General features: G+C 39.8%; 1 long non-coding RNA gene across 1 annotated transcript; it reads left to right on the top strand.

The window, feature by feature from the left end:
- Positions 1 to 12,009: 12,009 nt before the first annotated feature.
- Positions 12,010 to 23,347, top strand: LOC136701788 (uncharacterized). Its single transcript, XR_010803865.1, has 3 exons — positions 12,010 to 12,114; positions 18,367 to 18,567; positions 23,279 to 23,347. It is a non-coding gene; the product is annotated as an uncharacterized lncRNA (long non-coding RNA).
- Positions 23,348 to 24,279: the final 932 nt, after the last annotated feature.

Here is a 24,279-nt window from a genome sequence, read left to right as displayed (position 1 = left end):
TGTTATGACAATAGCCTAGCAATAAGCTAAACTCAAATTTAGAGGTACCGTTATTCTTGTAAATGTGATTGAAGTCGAACTCGAATTCATCTGACACTATAAACCTCCGTAATGCAGCTACGTAGCCGAGTATAATCTGAGCCACCAAGTTTAGCAAGTCAAGCTAACATTAACTAACACCAACTAAAACAGGTGAAGTAAGTGTCCTTACCCTGTTTACCTCCATGTTACAGAGGCTCTTGAACACCTTTGTTGGGGGGGGGGGGGGGGTTGGGACCAACGGTCTTTTAAACCTTATTCCTTGAATTAGTAAGAAATAACATGATTTCTGACTATCAATAAACACAAGTTAGGAACTCAAATTCCACTGTATTTATTTGTTTGACACTTTCATATAGCTGGTGCTTAGCCTTTAAATCAACCCTATTAGTGTAAATTAACACTGTGAGAGTAAAAATCTGTCAAAAACACATGTAAACACTCTGTGTTAATTTAACACTAACATTTTTCAATTGTATGTATATCTTATTATTTAACACTGGCGAATTTCTGTGTGGCGATGAAAACCACTTAACTTGACTGAGTATTAATGCAGAGTAATCATTTTAAAAACAACAGTAATCCGCTAAAGGATGTGTTACACAGATTTGGTGTTAAAGCCTGAAACTGTGTTGTTTCTCAAGGCTTATTGCTCCAAAACATGAGACAAATAAAACAAGAAACCCATAAAATCTTGAGCTCAGTTGCTGCAGAGCACAGACTTGGGCCATAGACTTGGGGGTTGTTATCACTGTTATTGCAGCAAAATATGCATCGTAAAACCTGTCCAATCAGATGTTTCCACCTTTTGGTTCAACATTTAATACATCCGTATGAACACTAAGGGGTGGATTCCCAGCCCAGACAGAGATTAAGACTTATCCTGGACTACACAATATTTTATACAGTGATTTACCATTGAACAGAGGATATATTCCAGGACTAGGCTTAATCCCTATCTGAGAAATTGACACTAAGTGTACCAGAATTAAAATGCTACAGTGCATAACTTTCTGATTTTGTCCAGACTCGAAAATCTGAACTTCAAGAGGAAGCATACTGACGTACAGCCGAGTTCTTATGAAAGCAGTGCAAATGTACAGCTGAGACATGTATTCCCTTTGTGGACCTGATGTCTGGCCTTGTGTTCTTCTGGAAAAAAGGCACCCCCAGAATTCCCTTCTTCACTTGCCCTCATGGGAATCCTTGCCATCTTAAAGGGCATTCTGATTTTTAAAATGGTCAAGGGAAATTTCTACTGGCAGTCTCTCAAATCCTCAATTTGACCTAAGGGAGTCTACAGTACTTTGCACTTTGGGCAATATCATATCCCAAGACATATTTCAGTTTTCAGAGTTACAGCCCTGCACACACACACACACACACACACAATCTCTCTCTCTCTCTCTCTCTCTCTATATATATATATATATATATATATATATATATATATATATATATATATATATATATATATATAAAGCAGCATATTAGTGTGAAGGAAATTGCTTCTGTGGTGCTTGAGAACCCAACGCTCTCCTACATCAAAATCGATTTATATATATCGCTTTTTACAACAGACATTGTCACAAAGCAGCTTTACATAATTAGTATCAGAACAGATAACAATCTGAATTAAAGCCCAATGCGAGTAAGCCAAAGGAGACAGTGGCAAGGAAAAACTTTCTCAAGGCTTGAGGAAGAAACCTTGGAAGACTCACAAAGGGGATACATCCTCCTCTGATCAAACTACTGATAGAAATTTACAGTATCACCAGTTAAGTCTGTCATTATGCTACGGTGTAATAATAATAATGATAGTGATAGTAGCATCAATATAAAGGCCACAGCAAGCTCTGGAACTTGGAGCTCTTCTCCAAACTTCAAAGTCCACAGTCTCTATCAGGCGGAGCTGAAATCTCTCTCTCTCTCAGCCTCCGTCTGCCACTTCTCTTAATTCACCTGTGCCCAGGCCTGCCCCAGCTTCTCCACCCAGTCCTGCTGCTGAGCATCCACTTGATCTTTCCTTCTACTTAGGCACTTAGAGAAGAAACAAGCTATTTCTTTTTTCTCTTTTTTTTATTTTTCAAGCTTTTTCCTGAGCTCATCTACCTCTTCCCTCTGCTCTTGCTCCAACATGCCTCACTAGCTCCTCGTCCAGCTCGTCTCTCTTTTCTCTCATGGCTTCAATGATGCTCCCATTCTCCAAAAGCTCCTGGGCCCAAGAATCTGTGTGATTTTTCCAAGCTTTCTCAATCTCTGCTTTCTCTCTTTCTACCTCAGCTCGACTCTATTTCTCCTTCCATTTCCAGTGCAGTGTGCTCTCTGTCTTTCTGCCATGCCTCTGTCTCAGCAGCCAGATTCTCCAGCAGCAATAGGACCTCTCCTACTCAACCTAATCTCCAGCTCCAGCAGTTCCTTCTCCTGCTCTGCTTCCCTCTAGAGTCTGTTAGCCTCTTCACAAAGGCAGGTCTGGGAGACCTTGCTCTGATTGACAAACCCTCACTAGGTTATTAACTTCTCTGATACATCCTGTCATCCTTAAACTCGTTCTTCATTTGTTGTTGAGCCTCCCTCTGTCCCCTTAATTCTCCAGCACATGTAACAGGGTCTTTCTGGACTTCTACATGTACCAGATAAAAGAATACGGTTCTGGGTTCGTTTAAAGAAAAATCATGCCAAAAGTATTTCAAGGAATGATTTTTCTGGAGTAAACCACTTTTCCACTTTTTTTTTTTTTTTTGGCTAACACATCCACAAGAAGTGATCCGATCCTCCAACATATACAGCATTGTGGTTGTATCTTATTAACACTAAAAAAGGCAGTGCCTGAATTGAGTTGAATGCTGTGTACTAGCCAAGACGCTAGTTTTACCTAAAATGTAAATAAATGTAATTTTTATTTAAATATATAACCATCATTATAGCAACTCATGTTACTTCACGGTGGTGTTTGATTTGTTTATGCCACAGAATATTAATGTTACACAGATGTCTGTCCTACTAAATGTAGTGTCCATATAGTCTTGTGAGCCTTAGTTCCTCCCAAAGTTTCTTTCTTAGCTCTGAGGGAGTTTTGCTTGCCACATTCGCACCTGGCTTGCTCACCTGGGGGTTTACATTCCATGTTAGAATTCTGAGAAGCTGTTGTAAAAAGCACTATATAAATACATTTGATTTGGCTTGATTTGATTTTCGGTCTTCCTCTGGTCATTTCACTGTGTCGCAAATGCTATCCATGGGTTGCAGTTGAGGTAACTGTAGCCGCCATATTGGGAACATACCTTCACACACAACTTAAATAACTAAACTCAAAGACACAACACTGGGATGTTTAAATTGTTATTTTTTTTTCTGTCAACACTTATAGTCCTGATTCAGACGTTAAAAGGAAAGAAAATTAATTAGGAATGTCTGCCCGTTTATCCGCCTCGTGTTTATACAGAACTCAGGCCACGTCCCAAATGCACCACACTCCCTTCATAGTGCGCAGATAATAACAACCACTACTACTACTAATAATAATAATAAGTACTACTATACTTCACCCAGACGATACTTATTACTAATCCGACAGGGGGACGTGAACCTTATCGCTTACTAAAAATAATTTTCGACATACAACGCTCTACGCGAGTGCAGAAACCGTTATTTTATTACCGACGCTGTACCTTACGAAATGTGTTTGGGATCTGGTTCCTCAGCTTCGCTATAGTGTGGAAACATATCTCAGTGGTCACTCACACTTTCAGACAAAGGAACATATTTTATAGTGGCAATAAAACATTATCCTCAAAATCTCGGTTCACTCAGGCGGTGGGCTTCTGTGCTTCTGAGTGTTGACTCTCTCCAGTGCGGGGAGAAGAGCTGTGTATGAGATACATTTATCTCTGTGTGAAAACTGACCCCCCGCTGGGTTTATAGACTACTTCAAGCTACTTTACTGTAAGTATTAGTGTATGTTAAACTTAAAACATAAAAATAAAACCAATATCAACATTTTATATATAATGTTAATATATAATATCAAGATTTTGTTATTATTAATCAGCAGTACAAATTAAATGTACCTTGCACAGTAAACACAAACACATATTGTACATTAACGGGCAGTGAGCACACACGCACACAGAGCAACAGCAAGCCAGCCCATTAATCTGGGAGCAGTTGAAGGTATGATGTCTTGCTCAAGGACACTCCAGCTGTGAATGTTGAGGGAGGAAATTGAGCTATTTCTTCTGTCCTCCTGCCTTATTTCCTGATGGTCACGGGGCTCAAACTGGTAATCCTTTGGCCCCAATACCACATTTCTAAACATTAGTTCAAGTCTGCTCCAAAAATAATTGGAAATCCCAAAACACATAGTCATTTTTTGCTAATATTTGCAGAACCATGTTCCCTGTAGAAAAGGTTTGGTCCAAACATGCACTTTGATTGTGAAGACTGATCACCATCCACCAAACAGAATATTTATACTCTCTGCTAATGTCAGCCACAAGTGATTATTTATTGTTGTTTATGCATGCAAATTGCTAATCACTTAATTGAACCACAGTGTCTTGAAGCAGTACCATAGCTAAGAGTAGCCTCTTCACACAGCTGTGGGCATCTTATTACTGACTGCATACGTTGAACCCATTAATACAATCAAAAAAAAAAACTCTAACTGGCAACTGGAAACCAATATTGTTGTGCGTTTGTTTTCATTTTTGTAAAAATGAAACTTTTTTGAACAGAATGTGAAGGACAGTTAAACAGACATGTTAAACTGTTAAACATTACATTTTCAGATTGTAGTAAATGGGCAACCATGGCCTTATGGTTAGAGAAGTGGGCTTAGGACTGAATGTTGGTTTGATTCCCACAACAGGCAGAAAAATTAGGGGCTGTGGGAATGAAGGAACAGCACTGTCCTCCTCCCTCAATCCACAGGGACGGCTGTCCACCATTTTGTATGTGTGTTCACTGCCACAGATGGGTTAAATATGGAAGACACGTTTTGTTGTACAATGACAAATAATTGCACATTATTACATTACATGGGTTGAATGTACAACCTAAACTAGCTTTTTCCTCAGTGTTGGAAGGGAGAAGTGGGCAAACATGATTATAAATGACATGAACATGGCACTGATTGAAGACCGTTTTTCAGTCATGAGATTTAAAGGGTGTAAGCTCAATGACCTTGAGTAGTTTTTGCCCCTACATAAAGAAGTTACCCAAAGCTATCACATGTCCACTGATTATGCTATCAAGCTAGGAGGGTGAAGACTAGCATGTGCTTTCTCCAAGATTTGAAGCCATAACTCAATGTCACTGGACAGCTCAGCATGCTTGGAGTAGAATACAAACAGGCCAGTTCTGTTATGTTATCAGATGGCTGCCTTGGCTATAGTTGTGTAGTGATGAGAGGAGAGAGTAGTATCCTGCTCACCCAGAGAAAGAGAGAGAGCATGGCAAAATGTGCTCTCTTGGACTCTTGGCCTTGGATGGCTGAAGCATTAGTGGGGTTTTAATTCATAATCTGCTAATGATAAAGCCAATGCTTGAAGCTTGTCTGCTATTAAAATCAATATGGAACTGATGATACGACAAGTATTTTAAGACAGCGGTCTTGTCAGTTTTAAAACCAGCACACTCTGCTTTTCCTTCAGGAAGTATGCTGTGTATGAGGCAGAGTGAGGGTTTATAAAGGTGGAGGGTGGGTCGAGAAAAAGACATGAAATTAAGGACTAGCTTGGGATTTTGTATGCTCACTGACACAGCAGTAGATGCTCCCTGCCATGTTCTCCTGTAGTGCAGTTATATAATGCACTGAACCTCTCAGTGGCCATTCTCCACACAGAGGGTGAGGCACTTCTCTCTGCACAGTGTGCACTAAAAACATTTTCCTCTCTACAGCTCCCTAGTGACTGGACCCCTGTGACTGACCTGGTGAGCACATTTACCGAACCTAAGCAGCCAAATCTGTTTACTGCTCTGCCACACAGGGAAAGTTTCATTTACAGCTGAAATTCCCTTGCAAACCACATGTCGAGATTCTAACCTTATGTGCAAATATCCCTCATGCCACCTCATACACGCAATGGCTAGGGCTATATTGTGGCAGCTAGACGAGGGGGAACTACATGCATAATGAAAGGCCCAGCTCACTGGAGCTATTATGAGATGAGCATTGAGAATGTTGCAAAGCTCACTAGGGCACCATTCAAGTGATCTATTGGAACGCAGGCAGAAGCAAGGGCCTCAGTAGTAGAGCGCTGTTCCCTCCAAACCCCCTCCCTTTCTCAGCCATCTGCTGCAGCATGACTGCCACTGCTGCCTCTTTCTGTCATGTCTCAACGGCAGGCGCCAGTGACAGCCACTGCTCACATTGTGTGGGGAGCCTACATGGTCCTGCATGCTGATTCACCACAGTTTTAACTCTCGCTGTCTGAAGGGACAGACCCACTGACTTTCAATGTAGTGGGGAAATATAACCCTGTATCATGCAAAATGAACAACAAAAGGAAAGACCTTGTGTGTGTGTGTGTGTGTGTATATATATATATATATATATATATATATATATATATATATATATATATATATATATATATATATATATATGCATACTGAACTGGCTCTGAACCACTATTTGGGTTTTATATGATTTATATGTTAAATTCAATGGGCAGCACGGTGGTGCAGCAGGAGTTGGTGTGTTCTCCTTGTGTCTGCTTGGGTTTCCTCCGGGTGCTCCGGTTTCCTCCCACAGTCCAAAAACACACGTCAGTAGGTGGATTGGTGACTCTTAAGTGTCCGTAGGTATGAAGGACTGGCTCCAGGGTGTATTCCCGCTTTGCGTCCAATGATTCCAGGTAGGCTCTGGACCCACCGCGACCCTGAACTGGATAAGCATTTACAGATAATGAATGAATTAATGATTGAATGTTAAATCCAAATAAAGAACTGTATATGTGTATATTCATTCTACTGTTGTTGAAATATCTTGAAGAAGGTTTCAGTCTTGATGATATGTCTGTAACCATTTATCCAGTTCAGGGCTGCAGTGGGTCCAGAGCCTACCAAGCTATCACTGAGTGCAGGAACACATCTTGGACAGGGCAACACACACTCACCTTGAATATAACTTTTAGCCAAAATATAACTGCAATTTTTGTGGCCAATTGATCAGGAACTGCAAGAACAGTCACATTTCACTGGATGGCTAGAGTCTCCAAATATTTGACACACATTGTAAAGTGTTGTATTTATAGATACTGTGAATTAAGTGGCTCATTTTTCCTCCCGCCTGTGTAGCCTGCAGTTAGACATGCTTTACCAGTCTGTAAATTAAAATTCCTGCCAATGGGGCATGACCTAAAATTTTTCTGTTCTTTTTTTTTCTCCAGTATTCCTCTGCTGCCAAGTGTTAATGAAATGGTGATTATGGTGAACTCATTGATGCTGTCTAAATGTCTTTTTTGGTCCTAACTCATGATGTTCCCTTCACGGCTGTTAAAGGCTCTGTGCGTCTCCCGCTCTGATGCAGTCACGCTTTATTAGGTGCTTCTGAACTACAGTTAACCTCCAGCCACAGAGCCTCCAGCAAGGTCCTGCTTCCTCTCTTCACTGTGGAGTACAGCTGCTGTCATCAAACCCATCAGCCACCCGTCTGACACACACACACACACACACACACACAAAATTACACACTCCTGCAAGCTCACCAAATACATTTTCTTCTGCAGTCTTTTCTAATGTCCTGTTTGTTTGTGTCCGCCATCCCTCCCCATCCCAAATCTACACTGACACATTATGTAGGTGGACTGGCTGGGAAAAGTGTCAATAGGTGTGAGTGTGTGATGCTCTGTGGTGGACTGGAGCTCCAGGGTCCTGTGGGTTTTGGTTGGAGGCCTGCTCTGGGTGACTGTGTGAGGAGTTTGGTGTGTTCTCCCTGTGTCCACATGGGATCCTCTGGGTGCTCCAGTTTCATCTCACGGTCCAAAACCACGTTGGTAGGTGGATTGGCGACTCAAACGTGTGAGTGTGTGTACCTAGCCAAGGGAATACACTGTGTAGCATGGTTGTTCCTAAAGCCCGAATAAATAGGAAGAGTTGCGTCAAGAAGGGCATCCGGCGTAAAAACTCTGGATCGCAGTTGATCCACTGTGGCGACCCCAGACGAGAGTAGTCAAAAGAATTAGTAAACATAATTGTACCATATTCTATTATAATTGTAGATTTTACAATTGATTTGATTTCATATGCCCAATTTGATCTCCAGGATTATATTATTTAATTTGACACAGTTCTATAATGAAAACTAACAAATATTCACTTCTTTTGGAGAAGAAAATGTAATGTACCTTTAGAGAACACAACTGGACTTTTAAACACTGTTGTACCTTTAAAGGTACATTTATACTGTTTTTAACTTTAGTGACTAATGTACCTCTACCGTACGTTTTTCTCTGAGAGTTTATGGTTCAATTTCTATGTTCTGTAGTGTACTGTAGACACATGTGAAATGTATAAAATTCAGCAGTAGTTGGGAAAGTTGGGGGTAACAGACTGAGGGCTAGAGTGGCATTACATGATGCCTTTTGTGTGATTATTTATTTATTTTTTTACCTGCTTATTGTTAAAATGTTATGGACCAAACATAAGCTCTCTATAATTAAACCTGAGTGTAGATAATTAAAACATCTAAAATACCTCATTGAACATTACATAATGAATAATTTTTAAAAAATCATTTCCTGAAACAAAATGTTGTCCCAGTATGGTCACATAATTTTTGGTTGCCTAAAAACCACTTAGTGGATATTTCTGATAAGAACACATACAAACTGTACATTCATATATTCATTTACTTATACATTTGTATGGGAAGAATCTTTGTAAATTTTAAAGAATAAACATTTCTACCAAGTCATTCACTATGCCAGGTATTTTAAGAACGTTTATACTAATTACTGACAGTAATTCATGTAACCTCACTAACTCACGTTAAACAAATTTCAGCTTTGCCTCAGTGACACTACCATGTCCCCAATACAAATTGAGAGATGGAAAGGAGAAGTAATATTTTTTTAAATAATATTTTTTTTAGATTTATTTATTTATATTTACCCCCTGAAATCAAGCATTTCCTGTGTTTCTACACACAGCGGTCTGGGAATAATAGTCCTCAGGGAACAAGAGAAGGAAAATAACGTACAAGAATAGGCAGTGTAATGCTACGTTTCACACCCAGACAGCAGCGCAAACCACGTCCAGCTGTGTGATAGATGACCACCTTAACTGCCTGCTGCATATCGGCTCTGCCTCTGTCACATATGAGCAGCCACAGGCTCAGGATCATTCTTCAACAGCTCGGGAGCTCACTACAGAAAACCCTTGCTTGCTGATTGCAGTTTGTTGAACAAACAAGGACATATATCTTCAGACAGGCAGAAGGGGAAGAGCATGTTATGGCCACTATCAACTGTCTGCCCTCTCCATCCATGCTTTCTGTTTCTCTGCTTTCTTCAGTGCATGAACAGTCAAAAGCTGGTTTAGACATTTGAATGCTTTTAATAATTTATATTTTAAATCCTGTTTTTACCCAGTTTTATTAATTGCTATTTCACAATCTCCCAAGGCCACCATGTTGAGAGGGTGAAAGCTAGTACATGTTCCCACTGAGACATGTGAAGCCTGACTTCATATATTAAACATGTCACTGGACACATCAGAATATTAGGAGGAAAGCACTAACTGCCAGTCTGTTTACTCTAGCACTTAGTGGGCAGTGGCTAGCATCTTTCAATGGATGATTCACTAAAGATTTTAATTTATATTTTGGGAAATGATTCATGAGTGTTCATTCATTATCTGTAATCACTTATCCAGTTCAGGGTTGCAGTGAGTCCAGAGCCAACCTGGAATCACTGGGAGCAAGGCAGGAACACACCCTGGAGGGGCAACACACACTAACACCTACGAATAATTTTTGAGTCGCCAATCCACCTACCAACATGTGTTTTTGGACCGTGGGAGGAAACCGGAGCACATGGAGGAAACCCATGCGGACACAGTGAGAACACACCTCACAGACAGTCACCTGGAGTGGGACTTGAACCCACAACCTACAGGTCCCTGGAGCTGTGTGACTGTGACACTATCTACCACGCCACCTCATTGATGAGTGTGTTTAATTTGTGTTTTCGATGCACTTGAAAATCCTTTTTTGCCATAAAAAAATGACAGATTCTCACTGTGAAGGAGTCTTCAGAGGAAGTTGCTACCTCAACTGCAGACCAGGCAACTGAGAGGCTAAACAAAAAAAGGATCAAGCCCAATCAGTTCCTGGCTGGTTGCTATGCCTATGTTTTTGTTTATGGCAATTTAGCATATCACACTTGATGAACCTAACTTGAACCTCACTTGGCATTTTTCCCCTCAACAAACATCCAATCAGGCTCAATTGTGTTCGGCCCATTCATGTGCTTAGTAGAGCTGACCTTGTCAGAGTAGTATGTGGCAGAATGGGGAGCTTTAAAAGCCCTGTGAGTAAAAACAAATTAAACGGTGTGAAAACATCTCAGATTCCAGCAGGGCCACTGTATTGCTCAGAGATCACCAACAGACAGGCACCATTGAAGCTCATTCTAGTGTTGACTTAACACTCGCAGGTTTTTCAATGGGTTAATTTAAGACATGCCGATAAATCAATGGAGAGGACGGCTGAGGTGTCCGCTGTTGTCTCAGGATACTGTCACTTGCTCTCTCTCTCTCTCTCTGTGTGTGTGTGTGTGTGTGTGTGTTTGCCTACCCATGCTCCACAGTCCCGCTTCTCATTTGTTAGCGCTCCTAAGACAGCTAAATGCAAGTATTAGAGATGCTGGCCCACACCATCAGCTGAATTAATGAATGTAATCTTCGATGTGTAGAACTCTTTGTGATAATCAGGATTAGCCTTGATTTTAGCCTCATCTGTCACTAGTCACTCTGCAGACACACACTTCCACACATGTATCATGCACATGCTAGAAACAGCTACTCGTTTATAATTATGCCTCAAAAAAAGGACAAAAAAGCAGCAAGCTGAATGTTGCTATGCCTTTAAGACTAAACAAGCTCTGTTCAGATTGAGCTTGATTAAGCTCTCGCCCCTCGCTGCCGTTTTATGCTTAGCTGAACCTATGTGTGCTTTTAGGTCCTTTACACCTTTATTTACTACACATGGGAAAACATGGGAATTTCTTTTTTTAATTCATCCGAGAACTTACATTTACGTTTCGGCATAGCTGCTCGAGATGAGGGTAGATACATGTGCTTTGCCTCTGACGTAAACAAGGACTACTGACGTGCAGACTGACCAATTAAATGTTTACAGAGAAGGTTATCGACCAATAACGGTAGTCCAGCAGTCAGACCGTCCAATCAGGCTACTTCACCACGCCCCCTTCTCGCTCAAGCGACTAGTTTGTGAACGAAGCGCTTCTCGAAATTCTATGTAAGCTCCAGAAAAACAAAATCCCATACGTTTGTGAAATTCACGCACATTATTTTAAGTCTAAAAAAGAGGACATGTCCGGGTAAATAGGACGTCTGGTCACCCTACATGTTTACATCATCTCTAGTGTTTGGTGCAATTTGGTCAGAGTAGTGGTTTCAAATCAGGATTTTTCTTAAACTTTCTATAAATTCAACCACATGAATGTAAAAATAAAAAATAAACAAAACCCTTATTTATAAATTTAAAAACAGAAATTTTAATGAAACTGGACTTATGCCCTTACAGTTCTGCATAATACATGCATATGTCTGTGTGTGTGTGTGTGTGTGTGTGGTTCTTCACTTTACTAATCAACTGGAGCTTCGTCTGTGGTTATTTTTTTGAAGATTGTGTCCTAATGGCTGATATACATAATACAAGCTTCTTATTGGAGCGGGCAGATTGGTCCCGCCCCGGAAAGAAAAACATTGAGCTGAGCCAGAGAGTAGAGTAGAGTAGAGATTTTAGCTTCAATTTCAGTCAGTCATGCCTGCTTACATTTGTTTTTCTTTTTTTTGGCTACAAGTCTATAGAGATCTGAAAAAAAGGTATTGACGGTTCAGATTGTCAAGTTAATGTAGATTATTTTCTTGTGGAGATAAGTTTCAGTTGAGCTAGCAAGCTTTGAGCATTAGCTTGATCTAGCATAACCAAAGGGTTAAATGTACAATTCTAATATTATGCTGTATATTCATGGTTAAAATGACATTATACAGAGCAAAGCTGAAAAAGTGCTGTGGTTCAAGGACAGAAAATTTCACATTTGTGTAACTTTCTCCTGTTTAACTGCCTGTTATTTCATACAGTTTGATTATAGCCACTAGATTAAGACTCTTAAAATATAACGTTTCCTTTGGTAAAATCATAAACAGGTGTTAAATATATTAATTAAAACAAATTTGAAGGAATCATAAGACAGAGACATGTTTGGTATATTTTTCATTGTTTTAAAATGGCTATACTTTGCTTATATTAGTGAACACTTATTACAGTTAAAGTGTTTTAAGAATAATGTAAACCCATAATTTTAAAAACTAAGGTAAACACACGTTTTGATATAATACTCTACAATGTTTTAGTTATGTGTTTATTTTTTGTTTTTTGGTAAACAGTAGATTATTTGAAAATGACACTAATACTGATAATGTAGTCTATTTATTTGTTTGTTTGTTTATTTGTTTTAGAGGCACGAACTGTAAGAAGTGACTCCCACTGACCAACGTTTTCTAAACCCTGCGGTTGATTGATAGGGCAGAATTTACCTGAATCGCAATTTTCACCTGTTAGGTATCACTGGTGCAATAGGATCGTTTCACTCAGAACTCCATTATTGTTGGCTCATTAATTCTAACCCCTTGGACCTAAACTGTAACTACTTTCATGATCCTAGACTGCTCTGATTGGCATGTGGGCTGCATTTGTATTTAACATTATGACTTATTCTGTCTTAAATGTCTGTGTGAAACTAATGAAAACCTGCATGTGGTTTGAGCCTCTTTAGAGTTTTGGAGATGTACTTACAGGAAAGATTTATGTGGTTGCTGACTTTTAGAGTTTGTCAGCAATGTTTGCTAATTAACAGCACAAACTAGAAGAAAAATTATTTGGACATGGTAATTTGGACAGTAATTTTTCTTTACTGTCTGTTCTCTTGTGTTGTGACTGGCTGTGTCTGGCTAGAATGTGTAAAGTCTGATGATTTGCTGCAGTGGACCTAGCTGTGCTAGAATATACAAAAGGACTGGTTTGAGTATGAGCGTCCAGTTGGTTTGATGTGACTGAGCACACTGATGTTTGGATGCAATCAAAGTAAGAATGGCCTGTGAAAAGCACAGACCTCTGTCTTTTGCACACTAATGCGTGCACGCACACACACGTATGCTCACACGCACACGCCCTCGTAAACACAAAAGGGGCACCGATGCTGATAGATGGTTGTAAGTGCGAACCATAAGGGTGCCATTTTTACCTGTCAGGGGACCTTTTAGACATGATTACACATGATTAATACCTTTCTCCATCATAGCTATTCATTACCATCCCTCTGTGTCCCTGAGGAGGCCGATCACACAGGAGTAAATCACTCACTGGATTTTTCAATTTAGGCTTCAGTACAAAAAAAGGGCCTCAACACAACAGTAGCCCACACACACACACTGTATTTTTTCACGACTTTCATGTCGCTCTGCTGCCTGTTGTTCCAAATATGTTGTGATGAGCACAAATAGCCCTTTTGTGATGTTTCATTTTAGTGTGATTTGTCCTGGATCGCCATTTTCATGCTCAGAGGAAGGAGCCACACAACCCAGTGGCATGGCAGCCACACAGAGTTTGTGCATTTTTCTGTTAGAGCAAAGCAATTTAAAGCCTGCACACAGACACATAAGGAGCGCGTGTAGCGTGAAAATCATCCACCACAGTTTGTCATTTCTTCTTTTGTGTGGGGCTCTGAGAAAGAGATTGCATTGTATTCAAGGTTTTTGCTTTAGTCCGAAGGGCCTTTACTGAATCCGAACACCCATCCAAGTGTTCTGGATCAAATCTTTATCTTCTCTTTTGTTTATCTTCAAACACAGTGTAGGAAATGGAAATGCTTGTAAATACTTTGCAAACGTCTGTTGCAAGTGAATGCAATCTGGTATGCATATACCCCATATATCTGTTCAACTTCGCATTGGGTGGCACCGTGGCTTGGTGGTTAGAACATGTGCCTCTTGTTGCTGTGATCTTGTGCTCAAATCAAAATTTGTTCTGAAAACTGTAAGCGACTTTAAGTACTTGAAAAGCACTTTATAAATGTAATGTATTATTATTATTCATTATTATTAAATCGGCGGCACGGTGGCGCAGCAGGTAGTGTCGCAGTCACACAGCTCCAGGGGCCTGGAGGTTGTGGGTTCGATTCCCGCTCCGGGTGACTGTCTGTGAGGAGTTGGTGTGTTGGCCTCGTGGGTTTCCTCCGGGTGCTCCGGTTTCCTCCCACAGTGGATGAATGGATTATTATTAAATCCTATCTGGGTGGAGTTTCCATGTTTTCTGAGGTTTCAGGTTTCTTCCCACAAACTGGTTTGAGTGAAAGGTTGTGTGTGTGTATGAATGTCTGTGTATATGTCCAGATATGGATGGTCACTCTATCCTGGATGAACCCCCTAGTGCCTGATGCAGTTCCTGTTTGAGAGTACGATTTGTACCTTTGGCTGCTGCTTCTCGCCAGTTTGTGTGTTGATTGAGTGTCGAATGGAATGCAGTTCTGTGCAGTGTTATTGGTAAAGCATACTTGGGTGTCTAGAAAGGTGCCATATAAGTATAACCATAAATAAATAAATAAATATTCACAACATCTACCCTCATGGTTTTGATCAAATTTCTGTGTCTTTTCTTCCTAAATGTAGGATAATGCCCAAAAAAAGAGAGAAAGCCTATTGCTAGTAACTATATGCTAAATATTTTTTGCATGTGAATGCAGATAGCCGCTGTAACTATAGGCACCCATGGTTTAAAGAAAAGAAGAAAAACAAACAAAACTAAAGAGGTTTTATGCAGGAATGGACTCTCATTTCTTTGTGTTCTGTGAAAATATTTGGCAAAGGGAGAGTACATGAGGAACGACATGCCGAGTGGTTAAGAAAAGAAATCTAAAAATCAATCTGACAAACAAAAAGATGTTGCCTTTCTTGCTCAACATGACCAAGGATGCCTATTGTTTAGGACATGGGTGAAGTAGATCTTTTAAAAGGTTTTTCATTTATGGGAAAACACCAGAAGAAGCTTTCAGAACTGAATGGTTGGATGTTTTTTGCTTTGGAGACTTTTTCTCATCTATTTGTATCTTTTCAGGATGACTGTCCAGGGAATTTGGGAGATGTTAATGCACACTAATTGGCTATTTCGAGAGAATGCAGACCAATAAAAAAGCAATTTTTTCAAAAATAATTTTTCCTCATTTTCTCAGGAGGCTAATGTGTGTTGTGGTGGTACAAAAACAAAATAGAATAATAATAAAGAAACAAGTCAGTATTACAGATACCCTCTAATGAAAATGAAGTTATACTTACTTGTGGCCAACACAGTGTAGGGACCTCAGACAATGCATCTCTGATTGGTCTGAAGAATGATCACAACAAGTAATTTTTTAACCAGTTTTTACTGGTTAACTGTCCAGGGCCAAATATTTGTCTCCCTATATTTGTTTAATTTCAGAGACTGTGTAGGGAATGGAACTGATTGTAAATGCATCAGAAGTGGCCCTTTTGTCTTTATCTCTTGAGGGTGAGAAAATGAGCAGATATGAATGGTAATCCATGGAGGTCAAATACTGAAAGAGTGATGTGGTTAATACTAATATATTTGTTAACTGCAGGCTTTGAAATGAAGTTATGCAGCTAACAGTTAGCTGAACCATAGACTTGTTTTATGTAATGCTCCACTAGCACACTATGTATGCAGAGGAGACAAATTATTACTGCCTTATTACGGCCTTTTGCCATGTAAATAATGAACCTCTGCAGTTGTGCCACAGTTTTCTGGCATTATGGTGTTACACAGTTGCTACATACTCAAACCTGCCTCTTAATACTGTTCTTACAAACATGTATGTCACATAAGTTATATGCATTTGTTTGTGCAGTAGTATTGTTTGTAAGTAGCACAATGAAGTTTTATTTCTGAAATCTAATTTTAGGGTTTTTTTTATCTTTCAGTAAATTGGACCCAAATTCTGTTTAAAAGTAATGTTCTTTAAAGTCTCATGTTTATGTTATGAAACAGCAAATATCCTGATATACAGGGTGGGACATTTATATGGATACACCTTAATAAAAAGGAAACGATTGGTGATATTAACTCCTTGTGACACATTAGTATATTGGGGGGGCCATTTTGCCATTTTGGATCCAACTTTTCTTTTTTCAATGGGAAGAGGGTAATGTGACACATCAAACGTAACATTATTATTTCATGAGTTATTTACAAGTTTCTGACCACTTATACATGTGTTCAAAGTGCTGCCCATTGTGTTGGATTGTCAATGCAACCCTCTTCTCCCACTCTTCACACACTGATAGCAACACTGCAGGAGAAATGCTAGCACAGGCTTCCATTATTCGTAGTTTTAGGTGCTGCACATCTTGATGGTATGGTGTGGTATATGGGGTACAAAGATAGTGGGGCTATTCTTCATCAATGGGAACCTCAAGGCCACTGGATATGAGAAATTGCTACATGATGATGTGTTTTCCTCTCAATGCACTGAAGCTGGCACGTTCCCTGAGTTTTTTCAGCAAGATGGTGCACCACCACATTATGGGTGTTCGGTCAGAGCATTCCTAGATGAACAGTTTCCTGGAAAGTGGATTGGTTGTCGTGGGCCAGTTGAATGGCCCCAAGCTCTCCCGATCTGACCCCCTTAGACTTTTATCTTTGGGGTCATCTGAAGGCAATTGTCTATGCTGTGAAGATACGAGATGTGCAGCACCTGAAACTACGAAATACTGGAAGCCTGTGCTAGCATTTCTCCTGCAGTATTGCTATCAGTGTGTGAAGAGTGGGAGAAGAGGGTTGCATTGACAATCCAACACAATGGGTAGCACTTTGAACACATTTTATAAGAACCTTATAAGAATACTTGTAAGAAACTTGTAAATAACTCATGAAAGAATAAATTAAAACCAAGCAGACCATTGTTTTTCTTGTGAAATTCCCAATAAGTTTGATGTGTCACATGACCCTCTTCCATTTGGAAAAAAACAAAACTTGGATCCAAAAAGGCCGACTACAAAATGGCCACCATGGTCACCACACCTCTTGAAAATTTTCCCTCCTCCCATATACTAATGTGCCACAAACCGGAAGTTAATATCACCAACCATTCCCATTTTATTAATGTGTATCCATATAAATGGCCCACGCTGTACAAGTGTACAAGATTTTTTTAGATTCTATAGTAAACCTGTTTTATACATGGACATGGGGCACTCGCTTTGTTGTGCATAAACTGGTTTATTAAGGCACTGCAAACTTATTAATTGCACTTTATAGAAATACTTTCAAATATTATTTTACATTGTTGTTACATATTTTTATGTTTTTGTGGCAAAGTACTTTAAAATGAAGCAGTTGTGAATGAATCATTCCTCTGTGGCATGCTCTTCTTTTATGTGCTACTGTAAGGTTTCATTTGTAAGCTTTTCATATGCAAGCAAATGGCAGCTTAATATTTGCATTTAACAGTAAACCAATGCATACTGACTTTCTAATGTGTGATCCAATGTTTTCATTGTGCATTGTGTAGGAGCCAGCAAAGTGATGTAATGTGTAGGAGGAGAAAAGTGGAAAAAAACACATCACTTTCTCTAAATGCAGCACCATCAGAGATGTGTGGAGTAGCCTAAACCAGTATTGATATGAAAAAAGTATGTTTCATTAATGCAATAAAACTGAACTTACCAAGTAGAGGACACTTGACATAATTCCAAAAAATGTCACTATCCAAAGTTACTTTCAAGCATCAGTGGAACTTGTACAACTTTATGAATTTATTGCCAGCACCATTCTCGAAACAGGTCTGTTCTGCAGAGTTTTGTTCTTATTTCCATTGGCATGGTGAAGGACGATGTGATCTGGATGAAAAAGCACTGGCTAATAAAAAAACCCCTCTGAATTGCCTATAGAGCTGCAGGGGGACACCTTAGTGCATATTTAAATACATTTAAATAAATGTTATTTGTTCCTTTCTTCATCTGCTTGTCAAATTTCTCTACCTTCATACCCACACCCAGTCTTTCTCCTATGTATTTTCTCAGGCTCCGTGAAGGAGGTCTCTGCTGCAGACCCACAGCCTGAGGCTAGGCTTGCCGTCTGGAGCGGTTTTAAGGTCTAGCCACAGGCCAGAGGTTGGAGGCAGTCACCTAGCAACCCCACCCCCTGCCCAGAGCAATGTGGACGGCCATAAATCTTACCATTAAACCCTCTTCTGAGACAAGGGGGAACCTGCATTTCCACAGGTATCCGTGCTCATCTCTCTACCTTCACTATTAGCTCCATTACAGTACTCCAAGTTTTGGGGACCTTTTCATGTTTTAGTGGGTTTAGAGGAAAGACTTTTAACCCCTTTGAACTCTAAGCTAATTATACTTTTATTAAACATTGCCCACTAGTTTTCGGTTGTTCTGTTTATTTGGTAACCACTATTCAAATAATATGCAAGTCACGTAATTAATAATTAAATGTGAGTTCCCATACAAGCCTTTAGGGGTGATGAAGTACTATTCATTAACATTTAATACATTGGGCACCAAACATCAGAAAACAAATTCATTATCAGACTCGTTTCATTGTCCATAAACACAAACAATTCAACAAACTATTTTGTTTTGGCTCAACACACTTCCTTTTCCTAAAACCATAGGAAAACATAATAATAATTTCAAAATAATCATATCTCTGTGCCATTTATTTAATAAAAGATGTAACTTGTGCAATATGCAATAGTTGGAAAGATATTGCGTGAGCTGTGTCTGTTTCCACAGGCTGTAAATAACTGTACTGACGTTTATTGACCACAGATGTCCACCAAAGTGTCCTTTTTCAGTTTGCAGTAACAAATATATAAAATAGGAATCCGGTTGGACCTAGCCATTTTATTTTGTGCCAAAACTGAAGAAACAACTGACAAAGGTTCTACTCTGTGAAAAATAACAAAGCCAGCACACCTGCATCTCCTTGTGATTTCAGCACTTATTAGCACACAAACATTTCAGAACTAAAAATGTCATTATGTGCTTTAAAGACTGGAACCATTCAGCCATTGTTTCCAAGGAAGACAAAGGGTTCAACTTGAAGCTGAGGCACCAATAATGTAACTATAAACAACTGACTCCCTTTCATAATGACTGCACCTCAGCCCTTTCTTTATGACTGCACCTCAAGTGTCCTTAGCACAAAAAGCCAGCGTTTTACAACACCCTGGAGTGAGTTTGCATTGGTTCTAATTTTCAAAATCCCTTTTCTATTTTCCTTACTCACAATACATTGTACTGGAAAATTAGAGTCGTTTTTTTTTACATGACTTGACTGCGGTTATACATTTGTTAATGTATTGCTTCTTCTTTGGGTTGTTGTTTCTTTTCCTTTGTTGATTTTGGGGCTGAATAAAAAAATAGACTGATATCATTCTGGGAATACACCGCTTAGCCAGTTGTTGCATGCTGTCATTCCTTAAAGAAGGAATTCTGGCAAACTTGACTATAATGTTTTGGGGAACACATGCAGTGGCTGGGGCGGCACGGTGGCGCAGCAGGTAGTGTCGCGGTCACACAGCTCCAGGGGCCTGGAGGTTGTGGGTTCGATTCCAGCTCCGGGTGACTGTCTGTGAGGAGTTGGTGTGTTCTCCCCGTGTCCGCGTGGGTTTCCTCCGGGTGCTCCGGTTTCCTCCCACAGTCCAAAAAACACATGTTGCAGGTGGATTGGCGACTCGAAAGTGTCCGTAGGTGTGAGTGTGAATGTGTGTGTGTCTGTGTTGCCCTGTGAAGGACTGGCGTCCCCTCCAGGGTGTATTCCCGCCTTGCGCCCGATGATTCCAGGTAGGCTCTGGACCCCCCGCGACCCTAAATTGGATAAGCGGTTACAGATAATGGATGGATGGATGCAGTGGCTGCCAGAATTTTATGCAGTAGCTATTAATAACTAGAACAATCTTTTATATATAGATTTATGGGCATAATTTCAGCAATGGCAAACCATGTTTGAGTAGCTGTCCATATTGGAACCCTAAGGACACTGGTGGCTTGCTTAAGTTTCTTTGGTATTTATGAGATTTTTAAATGTTCCAGCATTTCTTTCAATGCCAGGCTTTATACTGGGTCATTATAATACAACCTTTGCATTCCATTTGCACTTTTCTGAACCTACATAGCCTTTGAGTATTTTGAATAGCATGCTTTCTTGTAGCAACCTTGGTAGCATTATTCATGAGCCCTTGAACAGAATGCAGACAGGTCACCCTTTAAATTCGTTTGTGGCTATCTTTTACTCCCGCTCATGCAGTCACATTCACATTATGTAACATGCTGGGCCTTGTTCCCAACAAAGTTTCTTGTAATGCATCACTTTATTCATAGGAAAATGTTATTGTTCAGCTGCTGCTTTTTGATAGCTGAGGAGACTCGGCAGTGATTCTTTTTAAATCCCTTTGGAGAAATGCCCTTAAATGGGATTTGAGCTAATTCTGCCCCTAATGAAAGCTATAGTTGTTCATTTCAAAAGGACGTAGTATGAATTAGAAATGGTTGAGATTCCTGTTCCTATTAATTAGTTGCAAATAAGTTGTTAGTTTGGAAAATTGAAGCAAACTGTGAGGCTGTACTACGAAATCCACTAAATCTCAAAAGATGAGAAATCCCTGGGCTTTTTTTTCTTCAAGAGAAGTATTAAGAATTATTAAGTAGGAGAAACTACAGTGATACTAGTCTCTTCTTTTTATTTCTCTTTGTCATTGGCAGGGTCGGAATTTCAAGCAGGTTCTATTTTAAGAATGTGTTCTGTTATAGATTGATATTGCATTTAACATGAGTTAGTTTTCGTTTTATAAAATGGACACTATGGCAGCAAACCTAGCCGCAAAACCAAACACAACTTCGCCTGTTTGGGAGAATTTCGGCTTTCAACTAAATGAAATGAGAGAGCCATGCAATTTAGGTGAAGCAATATGTAAATCTGTGCCTAAAAGGTCACTGTGAAATGGGCAAATGCGAATTAGAAATCTCATCTAGCTACCTATCATTCAGCTATCAAAGCCCAACTGCCTCCAAAAGCACCAAGTCATGGAGCAGCCTCAAAAGGAGCAGTTCAGGCCAGTTCCAGATGACAGGAGTGTAGCACTACAGTCAGGATAAATTAAGTAATTTGGGGCAGTAATATTGCATATTGCAGTGTTGAGCTCTGTTAAAACACTGCAAAGGAAGTTCTTTGACTGCATCAGCCCTAAGTCTAGGCCCTGAACTCAAATATGGAGATCAGCTATATTTACACTTTGTGGCACGTTATCAAATATCTAGTGCACAGTTCTGTGAAAAGGGACTAAGATGTCAGTTCCATACATTGTGTAGGAATAGATTTTTGCTTTTTCTTTGTCTAGAAAATGCTGATGCATCCAGTTTAAAGAAGTGTGTCTCTCACGAACAATATCAAAAATCTCCAAAATATGTCTAAACTGGCAGATTGAAATGTTGTGGTCTGTTAAACTTCTTTGTATCCAAACACAAACTGAGTCAGTATTAAATTTTACTGAATGTGAATTGGTAGTGCTAATATGGACCTGTATACCTGGAGAGTTCGGGTGGGGCTAGATCCATTTTCAGGTTTCTACTGGTCAAAGAAATGTTCTCCATTGTCAAAATGTATCAGTCACTATGGCTTTGTCCACATTAAAGAGGACCAACAACATAACCCTTTTGTCATCATCAATTTTTTGGAAATTCATAGTTTGTGTGTTACTTCTGGGGGCTAAAATCCTGTATGACACCCATATGTGTCTGGCACTATAGAATAATAACAAACTAGTATTCATTTTCAACTTCCAGTTAGAAATTGTAGGTGCAGATCATGGTGTCCAGAAATGATAAATGAAAAATGAGCCATATTTTGTTCAGGTTTTGTCAGAACAAAAGTTGCATAAGACCAGTATTAAATCTTTATCAGAAACGCCCTGTAAAGGTCATGAAGCTGTGACATTTAGTGTAGTAGTCAAATGCAGGGTCATGTTAATTTAAAAGCTATTACTGGTATTTGCATGCTAATAGAACCTATGGTCCATTTTTGTTGTTACTTGCTCACATTACTAAGGTGGGCAGTGAATCTCTGCTTGAGCTGCTTTACTATTTTCCACACTGCCAATTAATTTCAGTTCTGCCAGCGGCTTTAGCTGCTTTTTATTGGTGTCATGGGTTGCAAATCAATTGCATATACAGCACTAATATGAACTTATTTTTGAGTGTGTAGTATGTAACTTATTTCAGTGTCAAAGTTTAATATCCACACTGCATATATTATCCACTTTTTTTGAGATGTTTTTCCCACATTGCAATATGAAATGAAAAGGAAGATGTTTCTCCTGGAAGAATTAAAAGCATAACAGACTGTATCATATCTGGTCTGTGTCTCCTACCCGCTCTGCACTGTGCATATATCTTAAATTATGACAACTTTATTCCTTATTGCTGCGATGTTAGAAAGATCTCACAAAAGTTCAATTGAAGCTGTTACTAGTAGCGTTCACCCTCAAACAGTTTTATTTAATGACATCTTAACACTTGGCGTATAATTTAAAAAGACTGAGTTACTATTCCCCTTCGTTTTATGGAAATTACTAACTAATGCTTTCATTTTTGGCTTTTTATTTATTATTATTATTTTTAAATGCCCTCCAGAATACAAGCTAGCTTCCATACCAGTTAGGTAGAGTGCACTATAATCACCACCACAGCTATTTCTGAACCACTAATTCATTCATTCATTCATTCATTCATCCATTCATTCATTCATTCATTCATTATCTGTAACCGTTTATCTAGTTCAGGGTCACGGTGAGTCCAGAGCCTACCTGGAATCATTGGGCGCAAGGCAGTCCTTTACAGGGCAACACACACACATTCACTCACACCTATGGACACTTTTGAGTCCCCAATCCACCTACCAACATTTGTTTTTGGACCGCAGGAGGAATTCCGAGCACCCAGAGGAAACCCACACGGAAACAGGGAGAACACACCAAACTCCTCACAGACAGTCACCTGGAGCGGGACTTCAACCCACAACCCCAGGGCCTTGGAGGAAAATTTCAGGAATCATTCTGTTTCAAAAATCCCAACATCAAGAAACAATGGCTTGTGACAGTATAAAAATAATAATCATGTACAATGCTTTGATTTTCAACATGCAACACAACAATACACAAAAACAATATGAAGGGCATAGCCATTCACTGTTAATGGTGTAGTAAAGCCTGTGCTGAACAAGCTTTCTCCATCAATCTGAAGGAGACTTTCATGATGCAAAGAACATACAATGTTTTGTACATGATTAAAACAACAATCTCTTGGGATGTCTTTTTTTTCTTTACTGTTTTTCAATTTTCAACTTTCAAACAATATTTGAGCAGTCTGTGACATTGTCCTGTCCTGCAGGCTGCTTCTGGTCAGCGTGAAGAGAATACGACTGATTGTTCTCTTGTCTTCCTGGAAGAGTCCCTTCACTGTTGGACATTTTGCAGCCGTCTGTGCCACAGGCCGGCGTGGGCTCTAATTGAATTCATTAATGGATTAAGGGGCCTGTGCCAGGACCGCCCCCCGAGGCCCTGGACTACACCCCGCTTTCTTTGTTACTGGACCCTGCGGAGAAGGAGGAGGACCAGCTGAAACTAAGCTCTGTTCCACCTCCCACCCCCACCACACCACAGCACTTTCCTCTTAAGTCCCAGGCCTTCTGGAGCCTAGATCAGTCCCTGGCTCTTTTAATCGTGCCTACTGCCATGGAAGTATTACGTGAGGCCAATCAGATTTTTGTCCAAGCAGCTCATCCAACAGGGAGGTGATGACCTTCAATGACCTTTGACACTGGGCCTTGTGTTGACATGGAGCTGGATAATCAAAATCGGCTCTCTTGCCTTTCATGAACTGCAGGTGGAGAGGCATGCTGCTTAATCAAAGGCACACACTGCA

The sequence above is a fragment of the Hoplias malabaricus genome, chromosome 7 (genome assembly GCF_029633855.1).
Source record: "Hoplias malabaricus isolate fHopMal1 chromosome 7, fHopMal1.hap1, whole genome shotgun sequence".
In the NCBI taxonomy this organism is placed as follows: Eukaryota; Metazoa; Chordata; class Actinopteri; order Characiformes; family Erythrinidae; genus Hoplias; species Hoplias malabaricus.
Note: the sequence above shows the minus strand (reverse complement) of the source record. Positions and strands in the feature narration are given on the sequence as shown.